The sequence below is a fragment of the Cryptomeria japonica genome, chromosome 8, assembly GCF_030272615.1.
Source record: "Cryptomeria japonica chromosome 8, Sugi_1.0, whole genome shotgun sequence".
Classification (NCBI taxonomy): Eukaryota; Viridiplantae; Streptophyta; class Pinopsida; order Cupressales; family Cupressaceae; genus Cryptomeria; species Cryptomeria japonica.
The window spans coordinates 206,094,859-206,111,842 of record NC_081412.1 but is presented as its reverse complement, the minus strand read 5'-3'; positions in this window follow the sequence as shown (position 1 = coordinate 206,111,842).

Sequence of the window (16,984 nt, the reverse complement as noted above, 5' to 3'; positions counted from 1 at the left end):
TATGGATCAAACAATCCTACACCTCACATGAATTAGAGGTCTGTTGGTGATTGGAGAAGCAATTTCAATGACAAGAGAAGTCCATATTGGCAAAGACCCTATGCTAACCGGTATAGTCCCTATGAGATGGAGAAGAGAATGAATGTGGTATGTGAAATCTATAATAACTTTGGTCATGTGGCTATGAACTACAAAAGAAGGGCTGGTAGAGGCAATGTTGGACCTCAAAGAGCTTCTAGTATGGCTTGTTATCATTGTCGTACACCAGGACATATGGCAAAGTTCTACAGAACTAAAGTGAATAAATGGATGAATCAATTAGGTGACCGGAAAGGGAAAATAAAATTTTATGTGGAGGAGACCAAAGCATAAATGAATAGAATCTTGAAAAAGAAGGATGATGAGGTAATTAAAGTAAAATCATTTGAAGATCCCATTTCATCACCTAGTGCGGAGAACCCTTTACGAGTAAACTAAGTTGCTTATATAGCTTAGGGGGAACTTAATGTTAGATCTATTTTTGAACCCCTTCGAGGACCATGAGGTAGGTGAAATCTGCATACTTTAATGATGTTAAGAAGTGATTATGTGATCAAACCAGTAGGTTTTATGTGCTATGTGAACTGATATAGTGTTTTAAGACATTTTAGGGTTTTACCGGTAAAAGCATTTAATGCAGTAGATGGTGGGAAAATAAAAGGAACATTTTGAATTTTATTTGTCACATTGCATTTGTATGAGCACTTGGAGAACGAATAGAGAATAGGCGAATTTTTTTTGTAGCATCTAATTTTTTTGACATAGATTGAAGTGTTTTGGTGTGATCTATGATCGACAATCAGTTAAGAGAACTTGGTTGGTGTCTAAAACCCTAGTGCAGAAGTGGGAAAAGGTATTTTTCAAAGATCTTGCTATCTATTTTTGAAGAGTGATTTTTTGAAGATGAATACACCACATCTAGTAGATGTTTCTGATAGGCCACAACATGAATTCAAACGACATCCATTTAATTCTGAAGAAATGGATCTCATCGGAGCCCTATTCGGAGTACACGAAGGTGTATTACATGTTGAAGATGTTAGATCATATTACCATTTCTCTTCACAAGCTGTTAAAAAAGTATAATGGAATATGGTGTTCTTAAGGGTTTGAATAAATTGTATGATAATCTTGGTGAGAATGAACAAATATTAATAGAAGATGTAGTTGTGTATATGATGAATAAATATAGTAAAGCCCTTATTGAGCTGCAAGGGAAAATATAAAATTCATTATACAAAACATTTGATGCAAGGTGGTAGGATGAAATGAAGGACATATATTTATTGAGTATACACTCATATGTCTTCAAAAAAAGCCACAAAGGAAGAATTAGATGATATTTTGTTAAAAACAAAATATTCCTTCAGATCCAAGAAAATATTGACAAGGATGCTAATCGATGAGACTCAATCAGTCCAGCAAGAGACCTAAATTTTGTTAAAGAAGACTTTGTGTCTAATTCCTACTGAAGAGGAATATGATAAGGATGTTGAACCTGTAAAGCTTAAGCGTGAAGATTTTTTAGAGGGTATGAAATCTACTGATTTCAAGCCCAATTAAATCACGTTAGATGAACAACCGGTGAACACACAAATAAAACTGTTGTTTATTCCTAATGATGATACTGGTGATAATGTTGACAATATTGTTGATGACATAGATATGTATGATGTATATGTTCAAATGTCAGAACAACATGTGAGAAGAACCATGCACAGGAAGGTAAGAAAGATGAAGGAGAAAAAAAGGATGAGGAGCCACCCATAGAAAATCAAACTGTAGATACTCAGCCGCCATTGATAAAGGACAGTAATGAAGAAACAAAAGAAGAAGAGAAGAATGAAGAAACTGAAAAGGAAAAGGAAGAAAAGAAAAGAAAAAATAAAAAGGGAACAAAGGAGAATAAAGCAAAAAAGATTGAACCCATAGTGACACCTTTGTCACTTGATTCCAAAAAGAAAGGTGTTGATGAAGAATATGATGATGATGCATTAAGCATCAAAATACCTCTTGACATGGATAAACTAAGTTGTACTAAGCTAATGGAGATTGGAACTGCATGCAATCTTGAGCTAAAAAGAATTGGATTAAAGAACAACAAAAGGATGCAAAGACCATAAGGAGTGCAGTAAATATTTTCTCTAGTCTCCTACTAGAGACTGATATAGGAAATTTTGCCACACCTATTGACAAGCTTGGACAACTTGTTTCTAATGCCGGAGAGCAGATGAAATCATTAGAGGATGCAACTTATGTCAATGTGGAGAAAAACTACAAGAAGAAGAGGACAAAGCACTTGATGTCTGAAATTGATAAAGGTAAAGTGGCTCTTACTATTAATAAAGATTATTTGAAGGAAACACTGGAAACTAGAAGTAAAATCCTCTCTATTGTTTCAACATTTTCCTTATTTTGTGTTGATTTGAAGAAGAAAAGAGAAGAAGAATAACATGAAATTGAGGTTGTAAGTGAGTCATTTAAACCCCTTAATGACTATGCTATTCATTTTGGAAGATCAGTTGTAGAACTTCAGCACAAGCTGAAAGTATATGAGCAAGAAAAGGTAAAGAGAGTCAGATCCCTACAGGAACTTCAAACACAGCTTATACCAAAGGTCAAAGTATTACATAGAGTATATAAAGAATGTGAAGCCATTATTGCTACACCCAAAATAAGTACAGTTGATGCTATGGAGGAACTAGCTTGACAAATCAAGACTCATGTGGAGATTGCTCGCATAATTTTAGAGACATGGCATAATGACTTAAAAAATTTGAAGTCTCAGTTTAGTGATGTTTTTTTTTGGAATTCCCATGTAAAGAATTTATGACTCTTATATCTATATATATGCTCTGATGCAAATTTTGATATCACATGTATTTTTATTTTTCATGCCATTGTTGTCAAAGGGGGAGTAAGAGTTGAGTCAAAATTTTGTATGTCATTGTATATTGTATTTTGTTATAGAATGCAATTGCTAAGGGAGAGTACATGTCATTTAGTCCATTTAGTCAATTTTTGTTTTGCACACTTAGTTGACAAAAAATTTTCCTAAGTGTTGCAATCAATGCCAAAGGGGGAGATTGTTGTTGTTATGCCACTAGTATATGATTAGCTAGTGATTGTCATGAAGAGATTGAGATTTATGTTTGATGACTAAGTCTTGTGTTGTCATTGATGGAAACAATTTTTTTTGTACCCATCTAAGTCTTAGAAGCCAACGGGTAAGGGTTAACCAGTACAAAAGATAATTTTACAGAGAACCGATGATTAGGATCTCAACCGGTAAATTGAGACAGATTTGCATTCTGACAATTGGTATAGGTGATTCATGAAGAGTTGGATGATCTAGTTTCACAGTGATTATGGGGATAGGTATTTGAAGATATGTTCACAACCTCATTGGCAGATTCAACTAGATGAGCTAGATTTGATTTACAGAATAAGCAAACTCATAAAACACTTGACCAGTAGTGATTTAGTCACTTAAATCCACAACATGGCACAAGTTTTAATTTGTTATTTCGATGGATGACATATGTAAAGCGTATGATGTAAGTTTGTCTAGATTCATTGAACCTATGAAATTTTTCCATGGTTATAGCCGACAATGTAAAATGTTTATAAAAAGTGTGATGAGGTATAAAGTCGCTATGTATGTGAAGAGAGATTTCATGAGCGAATATTGTGAATGTGATCGTGTGGTGGTTAGGAAAGTTCTTTAATTAAGTGTTATTGATGTTTTGATGATCACAAGTGGATCTTATCAGATACAAAAAGTGTTACTTGAAGATCTTATCACTATTGTTTTCCTAATAGTTTGCAATAGCAAAATCCCCTAACCGGGTAGGTCCTAACACGCTTTAATCTATAAATCCCCTAATAGGGTAGCTTTGAATCAAAGTATTAAATCCTCTTGCAAGGTTGATCCTAATAGGTCATTTCTCCTAACAAGTCTTATCATTTAAATCCCCTAACTGGGTGACTCTTAATCTGGTCCTCTCCTAACATGGCATAGTTGTACGACCCTAAGCAGTCAAGATTTCTATTCTCAAGATAGTGAATCTTGTGGGTACTAACTCCCACCATGGTTTTTCCCTTTTGGGTTTTCCACGTACAATATCTTGTGTTATGTGGAAATTGTTTTATTGGGAATTTTCTTATGTGGTGATATTTCTCATTGTTGGCATTTTGGGTATGTTGATATGGTTTTGTCATTGATGTCAACACTTGTCATCACTTGTCAACACATATCAGCACTTGGAGATCTTTGTTTATGTTTACCGTCAAGTCAGAGACCTATGTAAAGTCACTGGTATTTTGTTCACCGACAGATTATATTATTCACTGACACTTGGAATGACTTGGAGACTACTTGGTTATGTCGAAGACATTATTCAACCACTTGGTTTTGGCAATTTGGTTAAATGTTTATTCGGGTTTGCATATTTGTTGTTACCGGAAAATAGGTCTAGGATAAGCACTGTTAGACATATCTATTCCAGATCAGCATGACACATTATGGAAATGATTTATTATTATTGTAAATGCATTCAACCGACATCATGCATCAGATATTGATTTACTTGTAATTGATTTAATTTTAATATCTTTTAGTGAGCCGACCTATTCAATTGGTCTTAGGTTATGGTATAAATATAAGATCTCATTTGTGAGATCAGAGTGTGAATGTGGAAAGGATTGCAATAAGATATATGCGAAACTAAGTAGAGCTATACGCGTAGACATCATTTGAAGGTTGAAGGAAGGATTTTGTGAAGGCAATCAGAACTAAACCGATATTGAATCCATCATATGAAGATGCTATTTTGTGCAGTACATTATCATTGGATTTAACCATCCAATTGTAGTCAATGTGACTCTCATTTTGTGATTGAGCACTGAGCTCTAGGCAGCTAGCCTTTATGGATGTGCAGAATCCATATTGTACATACATACTATCTGTAGTAGTATCATTTGATTGTTGGTAAGGCTTCCCACCATGGTTTTCCCCCTTATAGGGTTTCCACGTACAAACATTTGTGTTATGTGTTGTGGATTTTATTATCTTTTTGTTTCATGCATTAATCTTTATCGGTATTGCAATTAACTGTTAAGTATCAACATAAAGTTTGGTGTACCCGTATTAAGCATTAAGTTTTGGTTAAGTTAATTTTGGTTGAATTTATTGGACAACTAATTCACCCCCCCCTCTTAGTTGTCTCTAGGACCTAACAATTGGTATCAAAGCCTAGTCCTCTTTTTGCAGAAGGTTAATAGGTTGAGGAGACCCAATGTCTTCTAACTATTTAAGGAAGGACAGTCTGGAACTTGATGGAACCAACTATGGCATATGGAAGATCGGGATGGAGACACACTTAAATTGAATTGGAAAGGAAATTTGGGAGGTTACAAAGAATGGTTATACTACTCCTACTCCTGGTTAGCCTAATCCACCAACCTTGGGAAAATATGAGGAAAATGATTGCAAAGCAAGAGAAGCACTTTTGAGCGCATTGTCAGATTAGCAAGTCATGGGATTGTCAGATAGATCTACTGCTAAATCTATTTGGGACAAACTAGAAACATTGAATGAAGGAGATTCCATAGTCAAAATTGCAAAACTTGAATGCTTCCGGGGTAGGTATGAACGTCTAAAAATGGAAGAAGAAGAAATAATTTCTCCTTTTATGGAAAGAGTAAATGAAATTGTTCTGGGTATACAATGTTGTGGAGGAACCTTAAGTGAAGATGAGATTGTTTCTAGAGTTTTAAGAGCTTTGCCACTGGCATATAAAATGAAAGGTATTGTTATAAATGAATTAAGAAAAATGCCTAATGCATCAGTATCTAGAGACACTTTGGTTGGAAAACTTTCAGCTTTTGAGCTTGAGGAATTTGGTCTTGTTACTACTATCAAGACAGATCTAGCTTTTAAGGCATCATCATCTACTGTATCATCATAATCACATGATAAATATGATTGGAAAGCCTTCTATGCAAGAGAACTTGAAATAAGGAGGAGAGAAAATGGAGAACTTGAAGAACTTGAAGCACTATTTGCAAGGAAAATGCCTAAAGGTCCAATTGGAAGTAAGTATGAAGGTAAATCACCCTTTAAATGTTTTAACTGCAATAAGATTGGTCATATGGCTTCTAGATGTCCTCATACACATCCAAGATTAAGAGAAGAAGCTAAAAGAACATATAAGCCTAACCCTGACTATAAGAAATACAAGTTTAAGAAGAATAGAGACAAATCTTGTTATTATGCTAATGAAGGAGTTATTGATGATTCTGATGAGGATCTGACAGACAATAAATGGGATTTTTTTTCTATAACCAGAGATCAACTGACACCTACTGTTCAACCGGTAGAGTAGGCCCTGGCAGCTAAAGTTGAAGATAAGGATGAATGGATTATTTTTTTAGGATGTTCACATCATATGACTGGTGATAAGAGTAAATTCTTAACCTTTTAGGATTACAATGGAGGTCTAGTAAGATTTAGAGATGATAAAGCTTGTTTGATCAAAGGAAAAGGCACCATATCTTTTGATGGTAAGCACAATACTGATAATGTTTACTATGTTGAAGGTTTGAAGCATAATCTTTTGAGTGTTGGTCAATTAGTTGAAAAAGGATTTCTGTTACAATTCAAGAATGGTAAATGCAAAATCTTAAATAGAATTGGTTTGGAAATTGCAACTGGTAATTAGACTAGAGCTAATATCTTTCATTTGAACAATAATGAGAAAGCATGTTTGATTGCACATATTGATGAAAGTTGGTCATGGCATAAGAGACTTTGTCATGTAAATTTTGATTGCACTGTGAAAATCAGTACTAGTAAGGTAGTTAGAGATTTACCTAAGATTGTTAAACCTCACAATTTGAAATGTAAAGAATGTCAATTTGGAAAGCAAGTTAGAGCAACTTTCAAAAGTATTCTAGAGAAGTCTAACAATGTTCTTGATCTAAATCATACTGATTTATGTGGTCTAGCAAGAACTAGAAGTATACAAGCAGATAGATATTTTATGCTAATCATTGATGAGTATTCTAGAATGTGTTGGGTTACTTTTCTTAGAGAAAAATCTGAAGCATTTGGGAAATTCAAACTATTCAAGGTGATGGAAGAAAGTGAAATCAACAAGAAAATAAAATGTTTGAGATCAAATCAAGGAGGTGAATTCACACCTAATGAATTTAATACATTCTATGAAGTGAATGGGATCAGAAGACAGTTATCAGCACCCTGGACACCCCAACAGAGTGGAGTTCTGGAAAGGAAAAATAGAACTATCTTGGATGCAGCTAGAAGTATGATATTTGAAGAAAATCTACCTCATATATACTGGAGAGAAGTGGTCAATACAACTATTTATACATTCAACAGAGTTCACATCAGAGGAGAAACCGGTACGACCCACATGAACTATGGTTTGGTAATACTCCTACTCTTAAATATTTCAGAATATTTGGAAGTAAATGCTATATTAGAAGATATGAGTATATTGGTATATTTCATCCTAGAAGTGATGAAGGAATATTTCTTGGTTATTCATGTAGGATAAAGGCATATAGATGGTTTAACAAGAGTGTAGAAAATTGTTGAGAGTGCAAATGTGAAGATTGATGAACAGTTTAGAGGAAATTCAAGGTACACAGACTCTGAAGTGGCAATAGAGATAATCACAAATGAACCTACTATGAATACACCAATACAGAATGGTGATCTAGTTACACCAGGATCATGTGGAGATTCAACAGTCACTAAAGAACAACAACAAGTAAAAACACCTCGGTATGTAAGATTGAATCATTCTGAAGATCAGATAATTGGAAACAAATTTCAAGGAGCTATGACTAGAGGAAGATTGGAAAATGAGGAGGTATGTCTTATTTCTCAAATTGAACCTACATCAATTAATGAGGCATGTGAAGATAAATATTCGATTAAAGCTATGGAAGATGAAATGGAAAAAATTGAAAGGAATAACACTTGGTCATTAGTTTCCTAGCCTAAAGACAAAAATGTAATTGGAATTAAATGGGTTTTAAGAAATAAACTTAATGAAGATGGTATGGTAATCAGCAACAAAGCAAGATTGGTGTGTAAGAGATATTCTCATAAAGAAAGAATTGATTACAATGAAACCCTTGCACCGGTAGCTAGAATTGAGACAGTCGGACTTTTATTGGCTTTTGCAACACACAAGAACTATAAAGTATATTAGATGGATGTTAAATGTGCATTTCTAAATGGAGATCTTGAAGAAGAAGTTTAAATTGAGCAACCTAGTGGGTTTTCTTTGACAGATAACACAAATATGGTTTGTAGGTTAAGAAAAGCTTTATATGGATTAAAACAAGCTCTCAGAGCTTGGTATGCTAGACTGGATAAATATCTTCTGAAGCTTGGTTACACTAAAGGTAATGCTGAAAACAATCTATACTAAAAAGTGACTAATGATGACATCTTGGTTATTGAAGCTTTTGTTGATGATATAATCTTTGGAGGAGAAGATGCTTTGTGTAAAGACTTTTCTAACAAAATGCATCAAGAATTTGAAATGTCTATGATTGGAGAGATAAAATTCATTTTAGGATTATAGATTTCACAGACTGATAAAGGTATATTCCTATGTCAATCCAAGAACTTGAAGGAATTACTAAAGAAATTTGGCATGGAAAACTGCAAACTAGTAAGCACACCTATGACTACAATTGATAAATTATCTTTGAAGGATGAATCTACACCTATTAATCTGACTAGATACAAATCTATGATAGGAGGTTTACTGTATTTGACACAAACAAGACCTGATATTATGAATGCAGTATGTATTATTTTAAGATTTCAGAGTAATCCTAAAGAAAATCATGAAACAACAGTGAAAAGGATTTTCTGGTACCTACAAGGCACTACAAATCTTGGTTTATGGTATCCTAGAGATGAAAATTTTGACTTATGTGCATACATAGATACAAATTGGGAAGGAGATGCGGATGATAGAAAAAGCACCACCAACGAAGCATTTTTTCTTGGTAGTAGACTAATTTCATGGTTGAGCAAGAAACAAAGTTGTACAAGTCTATCAACAACAAAATCCGAATATGTTGCAGCATCAACTAATTGTACACAGGTATTATGGATCAAGCAAATGTTAAAGGACATAAAAGGTAAAATGCAAGGAACCTATAACTATCTACTATGATAATATGGCAGCAATTGATATATCTAAGAACCCGGTAATTCACTCTAAGACTAAACATGTTTCTATCAAATTTGATTTTCTAAAGGAGAATGTTGAAGCAAAAGAGGTGAAATTGGTTAATGTGAATACTAAAGAGCAGATTGCAGATATTTTTACAAAGCCTTTGCCTAAGGAAGCATTTCAGTATCTCAGAGAGAAACTTGGCATCCTACCCCCACCAATAGAGACTTAGACAATTGATGTTTGTCATCAACTGATAGAATTAATAGAGAAATCTTTTATTTCGGCTTTGATGAGGAGAGATACTTCTCTGGGGGAGTAGTTGGTATATTGAATGAGTTGGTATTTTGTGATAAGTTCTTTGAACTAATTGTATCTAGGTTTGTATTGCTTTGGCATTTGATGTCCAAGGGGGAGAGATTGATATAGAAAAACACATTATCTTTTTCTTTTGGGAGAGATTTATTCCTAGGAGGAGAGATATTATGTATTTTTTGATTTTTGGTTAATGATCTCTTTGGGAGATTGTTGGTCTTTTGGTTTTTGGCATTTCTGTTTTGGCACTTTGATGGTTTTTCCATCTTGTGTTGCCATCAATGCCAAAGGGGGAGATTGTTGACATTTTGGGTATGTTGATATGGTTTTGTCATTGATGTCAACACTTGTCATCACTTGTCAAGACTTATCAGTACTTGGAGATCTTTGGTTATGTTCACCGGCAAGTCAGAGACCTATGTAAAGTCACTCGTATTTGCTTTATCGATAGATTATATTGTTCAGTACTGCTTGGAATGACTTGGAGACTACTTGGTTATGTCGAAGACATTATTCAATCACTTGGTTTTGGCAATTTGGTTAAATGTTTATTCAGGTTTACATATTTATTGTTATTGGCAAATAGGTCCAGGATAAGCACCGTCGGATATATCTATTCCAAATCAGCATGACACGTTATGGAAATGATTTATTATTATTGTAAAAGCATTCAGCTGACATCATACATTAGATATTGATTTACTTGTAATTGATTTACTTGTAATATGTTTTAGTGAGCCGACCTATTCAATTGGTCTTAGGGTATGGTATAAATATAAGATCTCATTTGTGAGATCGGAGTGTGAATGTGGAAAGGATTGCAATAAGGTATATGCAAAAATAATCAAAGATATACATGTAGACATCATTTGAAGGTTGAAGTAAGGATTTTGTGAATGCAATCAGAACTAAATCGGTACTGAATCCAACGTATGAAGATACTATTTTGTGTAGTACATTATCATTGGATTTAACCATCCAATTGTAGTCAGTGTGACTCTCATTTTTGTGATTGAGCAGTGAGCTCTAGGTAGCTAGCCTTTCTGCATGTGCAGTATCCATATTATACACACATACTATCTGCAGTAGTATCATTTGATTGTGGGTAAGGCTTCCCACCATGGTTTTTCCTCTTATAGGGTTTCCACATACAAACATTTGTGTTATGTGTTGTGGATGTTATTGTCTTTCTATTTCATGCATTAATCTTTACGAGTATTGCAATTAACTGTTAATACTGTCTACTGACATAAAGTTTTGTTTACCAGTATTAAGCATTAAGTTCTGGTTTAGTTAATTTTTGTTGAATTTAGTGGACAACTGATTCACCCCCCCCTCTCAGTTGTCTTCAAGACCTAACACTCATATGCTTGATAAGATCTGAGTTGTTAAAGTTGGTGATCGGATTTGTATTATTTTTGCTTGCACTGATTCACTCCCCCCCTCTTAGTGACTTATAATTTCACCAAGTGGCCACATCTTTTTTTAAACCACTACCAATATTTCTAGTTGATCTAGTAGTTCTATCAAAAGTTACAGATGCAACAGTTTCACTTTGATCCACTGGAACTTCATGCTTCTCTGCCACATTATGTGTGGCATGAGTAGATAGGACAGTAGCGGCCTCTCCAAATTTTCAATAATTTCTCTTAGACTTTGTGTTAAGAGATCAGTGTGTGGTATATCACGTTGCACATCACCATGTGGTATATTAGGCTGCACATCACCATGTGGTATATTAGGCTACACATCACCATGTGCTTTGTTAGATTGCACATCACCACAACTATATTTTTCACCAAGTACATTTGTTGAGTCACAAAAATGTTGCCTTCGATGAGTTGGTTGCATTGTATCTTTACTTTCTTTTTGTTTTTTCTCTGATTTTTCTCTGCACTATTTTTTGTCGCTGAAAAACAAAAAATATATCATATCATGTCTTATGTACATAAAAATCTTGCCTATAAAATTTCATTAAACATTATTAAACAAATAATATACTACTTAGTGGATTTACAACTTGCTTGTTTCTTAAACCTAGATGCCAAAAAAAATCATTATTTTTGGCAACACGTTCTTCACAAGAACCCTCATAATCTATTATTGGAACTTTAGAAATATGATCACTGTCATCTAATTTGTGCCTTAAATTCTTTTTCCTCATTTCTTGATGTCCAAATAAACAATAATGTATAATTAGCTCATCAAACCAAAGAGATCTCATTACCAGAAAAAAGAGCTTCATTTAGATAGTCACTCAACTATACCACAAAAATAATCATGCCAAAAGAGGATCTTAGAGAATTATTTAAAAGTTACCACTTTTACTTCTAATTGTTAATTAAATATGTCTTCCCACTATTTCTTTGTCAAATTTCTAGCTAACAAAAGCTTCTCCTAGTAGAGGTGAACATCTAACAAGAGATAATATAAATGGAAATTCAGATACCTTTTTTTCCTCAAAACAAAAAATATTAGTCTGCAAATATGTTTGTGCAGATAAGTTTGTTTTGTTCTGATATGTTGTTCTATTTCACACAAAAAATAAAATTCAGATATGTTTTTCTATTTCAGAAACCACAAACAATAATAGTCTACAAATAAGTTCGTGTAGATAAGTTTATTTTGTTCTAATATGATATTTTGTTTCACACAAAAAATGGAATTTAGACATGATGTTTTGTTTCAGACACCACAAACAATAATAGTCTGGAAATAAGTTTGCATTGTGAGAATTAACTATCATAAGGACCAACATACTATAAACCTAAATAATATCACTATCACGAAATACAATCACCATGCTTATAAAGACTTCAATAACTTCATGAGAACAAAACCAAAGGGGGATTATTGTTGTCAAATATCTTCATTGAATAATGTGGAAGTGATTATACAAAACAACAATGAACTTTTTTAGTTCACAAAGCATATCTCTGTGAATAATAGTTTGATATATAGAATAGTGAATCATCTAGAGCAAGTATAAGGCAATAACAAACTATACCATGATAGTCATCAAGATAAAAGATTGTCATTATATAGCAATTCCAATAGATGCAGAGCAGTCCAAGATACAAAGATAGAGTAGAATACCATCCAAGATAATGGCTATCTACAAAGACATTTGATCAAATGCTTGTCTTGTAGTCATTATTGTTATAAGGTACGACTGACAGTCATAGTGTAGCATGATAACAAAGATTAAAGCTAACATATTCATATAGCAACTTTGTTCAACATTAAAGCTTTCAAACAAGTATTAGCTAGAAGGTTTATTTCCATACAACATAAAACAATCTTAAAACAACATAAAAGTCTTAAATAAAAAGTCATAAAATGGGGCTCATCAATAATCATCTGCATTGCCAGTGAGATCAAAATCTTGATCACTAGTGTGTGTATCTACTTGTTTTTATTCCTCATCCTCATTTGATAAATGTAATATATTCTCTCTCCCAATTTCTTCATTTGTAATAAAAAATTCTTCTTCAAGCAGTCCCTCATTGTCTTTATCCATTTCTTTGAATGTTTCTTTTAAATTAGCATATTTCCCATGAGGCATTACATCAAAAACTTCCATGAATTTTTGTCTCAAACAACAATCTATTTGAATGATATAAGACCATCTCGGGCTTCCTAAATCATCAATTAAAAATGAATGGTTAATTTGAAGAAGGTAAACATACGGCTCATCCATCTTTGATAAAAATTATCGTGTTTTTGCACGCACAAATTCATACTCATAAAACTGTACCAGAGATGGTCGGATTCATTTTGATTTTAATAATATTGGACTATTTTCTCTGAAATCGACTTGAATAATATCTTGGAGGAACCCAACATAAAATTTCTTCTCATTTCCATGAAGAAATTCAGCACTAACAACACAATCACAATTAGTCTTTCCTTTGTCTTTTTCTTCCACTCTTAAGTGATTACCATAGGCCCACATTCCACTAAAATTCATAGCCCATAAATGTGGAGATTGTGAAAGTTCACTTTCTTCTATTTTTATATCGTGACCTCCTTATTTTGCATCATTGATTGCATTAGCAATTCATTCTTCAAATTTTGGAAAATAATCACCTCCAATCAAATCATGATGTCTATGCTTTTGAGGTCGATGTTGCATCCAAATTTGATTCTATTCTTCATATTTTCTACATAAAATAATGATGTTTAAATAGTATGATTAATAATATAAATGTTTAAATGCAATTGAGTAAATAAATTATTGTCTAATATCATTTTTACCTATGCCACTTTTCGAATGAAAATGTGATTTTAAGAATAAAGGCATGTATTGCACTTCTTTCTTGATATGATAGCTTGAAGCAACATCCATTGCCTTCCAATACTTTACATGCAACTCTATCATCTTCTTCATCATCCCATACACGTCGATTGACATTTGTAAAATCCTTCATATATTCTATGCAAAATCCCAAGGCCTATTGCATTGAATATCCCTCAGACATGCTATCTTCTGGTTTTGCCCTAGTATGGACAAATGTTTTTCAAACATTCATATATCATTCTATAGGATACATCCATCTCATTCTTATTGGGCCATCATGATCTAGTTCATATTCTAGATGTATCAAAAGATGCATAGAAATGTTAAAGATTGCTGGTAGAAATTCTCATTCCAATTGACAAAGGACTTCAACAACCGCCTCCCTCAAACTATCAAAGTTCAAAGGATATAATACATGTAAGATCATTCTCTCTAATATTAGGCCCAACCTTATAATTTCCAATCTTGGCCCCTTTCCCAAATTTGATATATTTACCACAATAGGTAAGATATTATCGATTATGACATGATAGTCATGGGCCTTGAGGCCTCTTAAGCTATTAATGTCAGTTTGTCTTCTGATGCTACTACTTATATATCCACTGGGAAAGTGAGTCAGAGACATTAACTATAAGAATTGTGGGCATTTTTCCTTTGTCCAAACGTAAGGAGCACGAGGTTTTCTATATTTTTCATTATCATTCAACCCAAAGATTTCAACGAATTTTTATTTCTCAAAAGTCTTCGTGTGATGAAATAATATCGTAGAAAACACCAAAAAGAGTTTCTATAATAGCATAAGCTATATTTTTCTCGGTATGCATAAATTCAACAGTATGCCTAATGGCTATATCCTTAAACTATGGCAACTTATCCAATATGCACAACCATTTTACACCACTTTCATTACATGGATCATATCTACTACCCCTAATCACATCATTTTTAATAAATGACATTCTTTTCTATCCATACTCAATAATGTAATCACTTATTATTAGTGATTCACACCCCCCCCTCTCAGTGCCTTATAATTTTATCAATTGGTATCAGAGCCAAATTCCCTTAAGTCTTAACCCCTTGGGAAAGATCCCTAAGGAAGATATGGGGGATATGAGTTATAGAGAGATGTCTAACTGACTTGAAGAATATGAAGAAGCCCTGGATACATTGAAAGGAAAGTATAAAGCCCACTTGCTAAGAGAAGAGAGCTTTCAGTACAATTGCTAGAGTTTACTAAAAATAGTTCTTTTGATGAAGCAAACATGGATGCATTGGTTACTGAAGTTGAAAAAATTAATGATAATAAGGAAAACTTGAGGAGAGAGTTGGAAGCCCTAACCATTAGGATGAGTCAAGAGCTTGACGCAAGGAGGACAGTTGAAGAAAAGATCAGAGAAAAAGAACATGAGATCTTCAAGCCAAACCAAGAGGTTGGAATACTGTATGCTCATCTTCATGAGGAACAAGAAGAAAAACAAGAAATAAAGGCCAATCTAGACATGGAAATGTCTCTAAGAGAAAGTCTGTTGAAAAAGAATGAAGATCTTACAAAGGAACTTTCTGATGCTAATGAAACACTTGCAAAGTTTAACAAAAGTTCTACAATGCTTGATGAATAGATTCAATCCTATAGGATGGAAGGTGAGACACAAGCCTTGGGTTACACTACTTTTGAGAAAGGTGAGCCTTCCAGTACAAAGGACAACATTGAAGAAGGTAAATATGTGCCTAAGATCTAGAAATTGACTTGTAAGAAACCCTACAAACCTGTATGCTTTAATTGCCATAATCCAAGACATACTGCTAATATTTGTAGATGCATATCTAATTATTTTGATGGTTATAAAACTAATGTCTTTCAAGGATACAAACCTAGAACCTTTAATGGATATTGTTACACTTGCAACATGTATGGGCATAGAGCTGTTGAATGCTAATATGGAGTAAATAATTTGACACCACACATGAATCAGAGGTCTGGTGGAGATCGACAAAGAAATTTTAATGACTGGAGAAATGCAAATTGGCAGAGACCCTATGCTAACCTTGTTAGGAACTAGGAAGGACAACTGAGAGGGGGGGTGAATCAGTTGTCAATAAATAATAACCCAAAAATTTTTATTTTCACTTAAAACTCAGTGTCAATAAAACATATTAACAGTTATATCAACACCAGTACAACTAATGGATGAAACAAAAAGCCAAACACATCCACAACACATGACATAGAGATTTTGACATGGAAACCTTGTAAGGGGAAAAACCGTGGTGGGAAACCTTACCCACAATCAGATGATACTACTATAGATAGTAAGTGAATACAATAATGGGTTTTGCACATGCAGAAATGCCAACCACCTAGAGCTCACTACTCAATCATAAAATATGAGTCACATTGACTACAATTGGATGTTTAAATCAAATAACAATGTACTGCTTCAGTATAGCATCTACAATGTTGGATTCAGGACCAGTTTAAGCTCTGACAATGAGTACCAAACACCTCCATAACTTTTCCTTCAACCTTCAGATAATATCTGCTTGATTCGCACAAGGATCTTCTTATTTTTGCTCTTCACAATGATCCTCACTATTTGCACATACTCACACATACACTCATACTATCTTACAATTATTTATACAAAACCTAATACCTTGTGATTAGGTCGGCTCCCTAAAGATATTACATTTACAAAATAAGTCTTGATGCAATACAATATATCATCCTCAATATAATTTACACATTATCCAATCAATAAACCATTTCCAAACCGTGTCGTGCTGATTTGGAACATAACCTAGACCTATCTACCAGTTAAGGCAAATATGTGAACCCGATTAGACCAACAAGAGAAACACCAAATGTAAACATCCAATCCATGTATTTGACATAACCAAATGATCTCCAGATGATAACAAGTCATCATCAACTTCCTAAGGTTCTGGTGAAACATATACGTTGCTGGTGAAACATATACCGGTGACTCTGCATAAGCCAATATCCATACCGAGACCACAATGTGTCGGTTCAACAACAAACCAATATAACCAAAGTTCCAAATCAACAATGTAGACCTCCAGAAAGATAAGTGTTGACATCAAT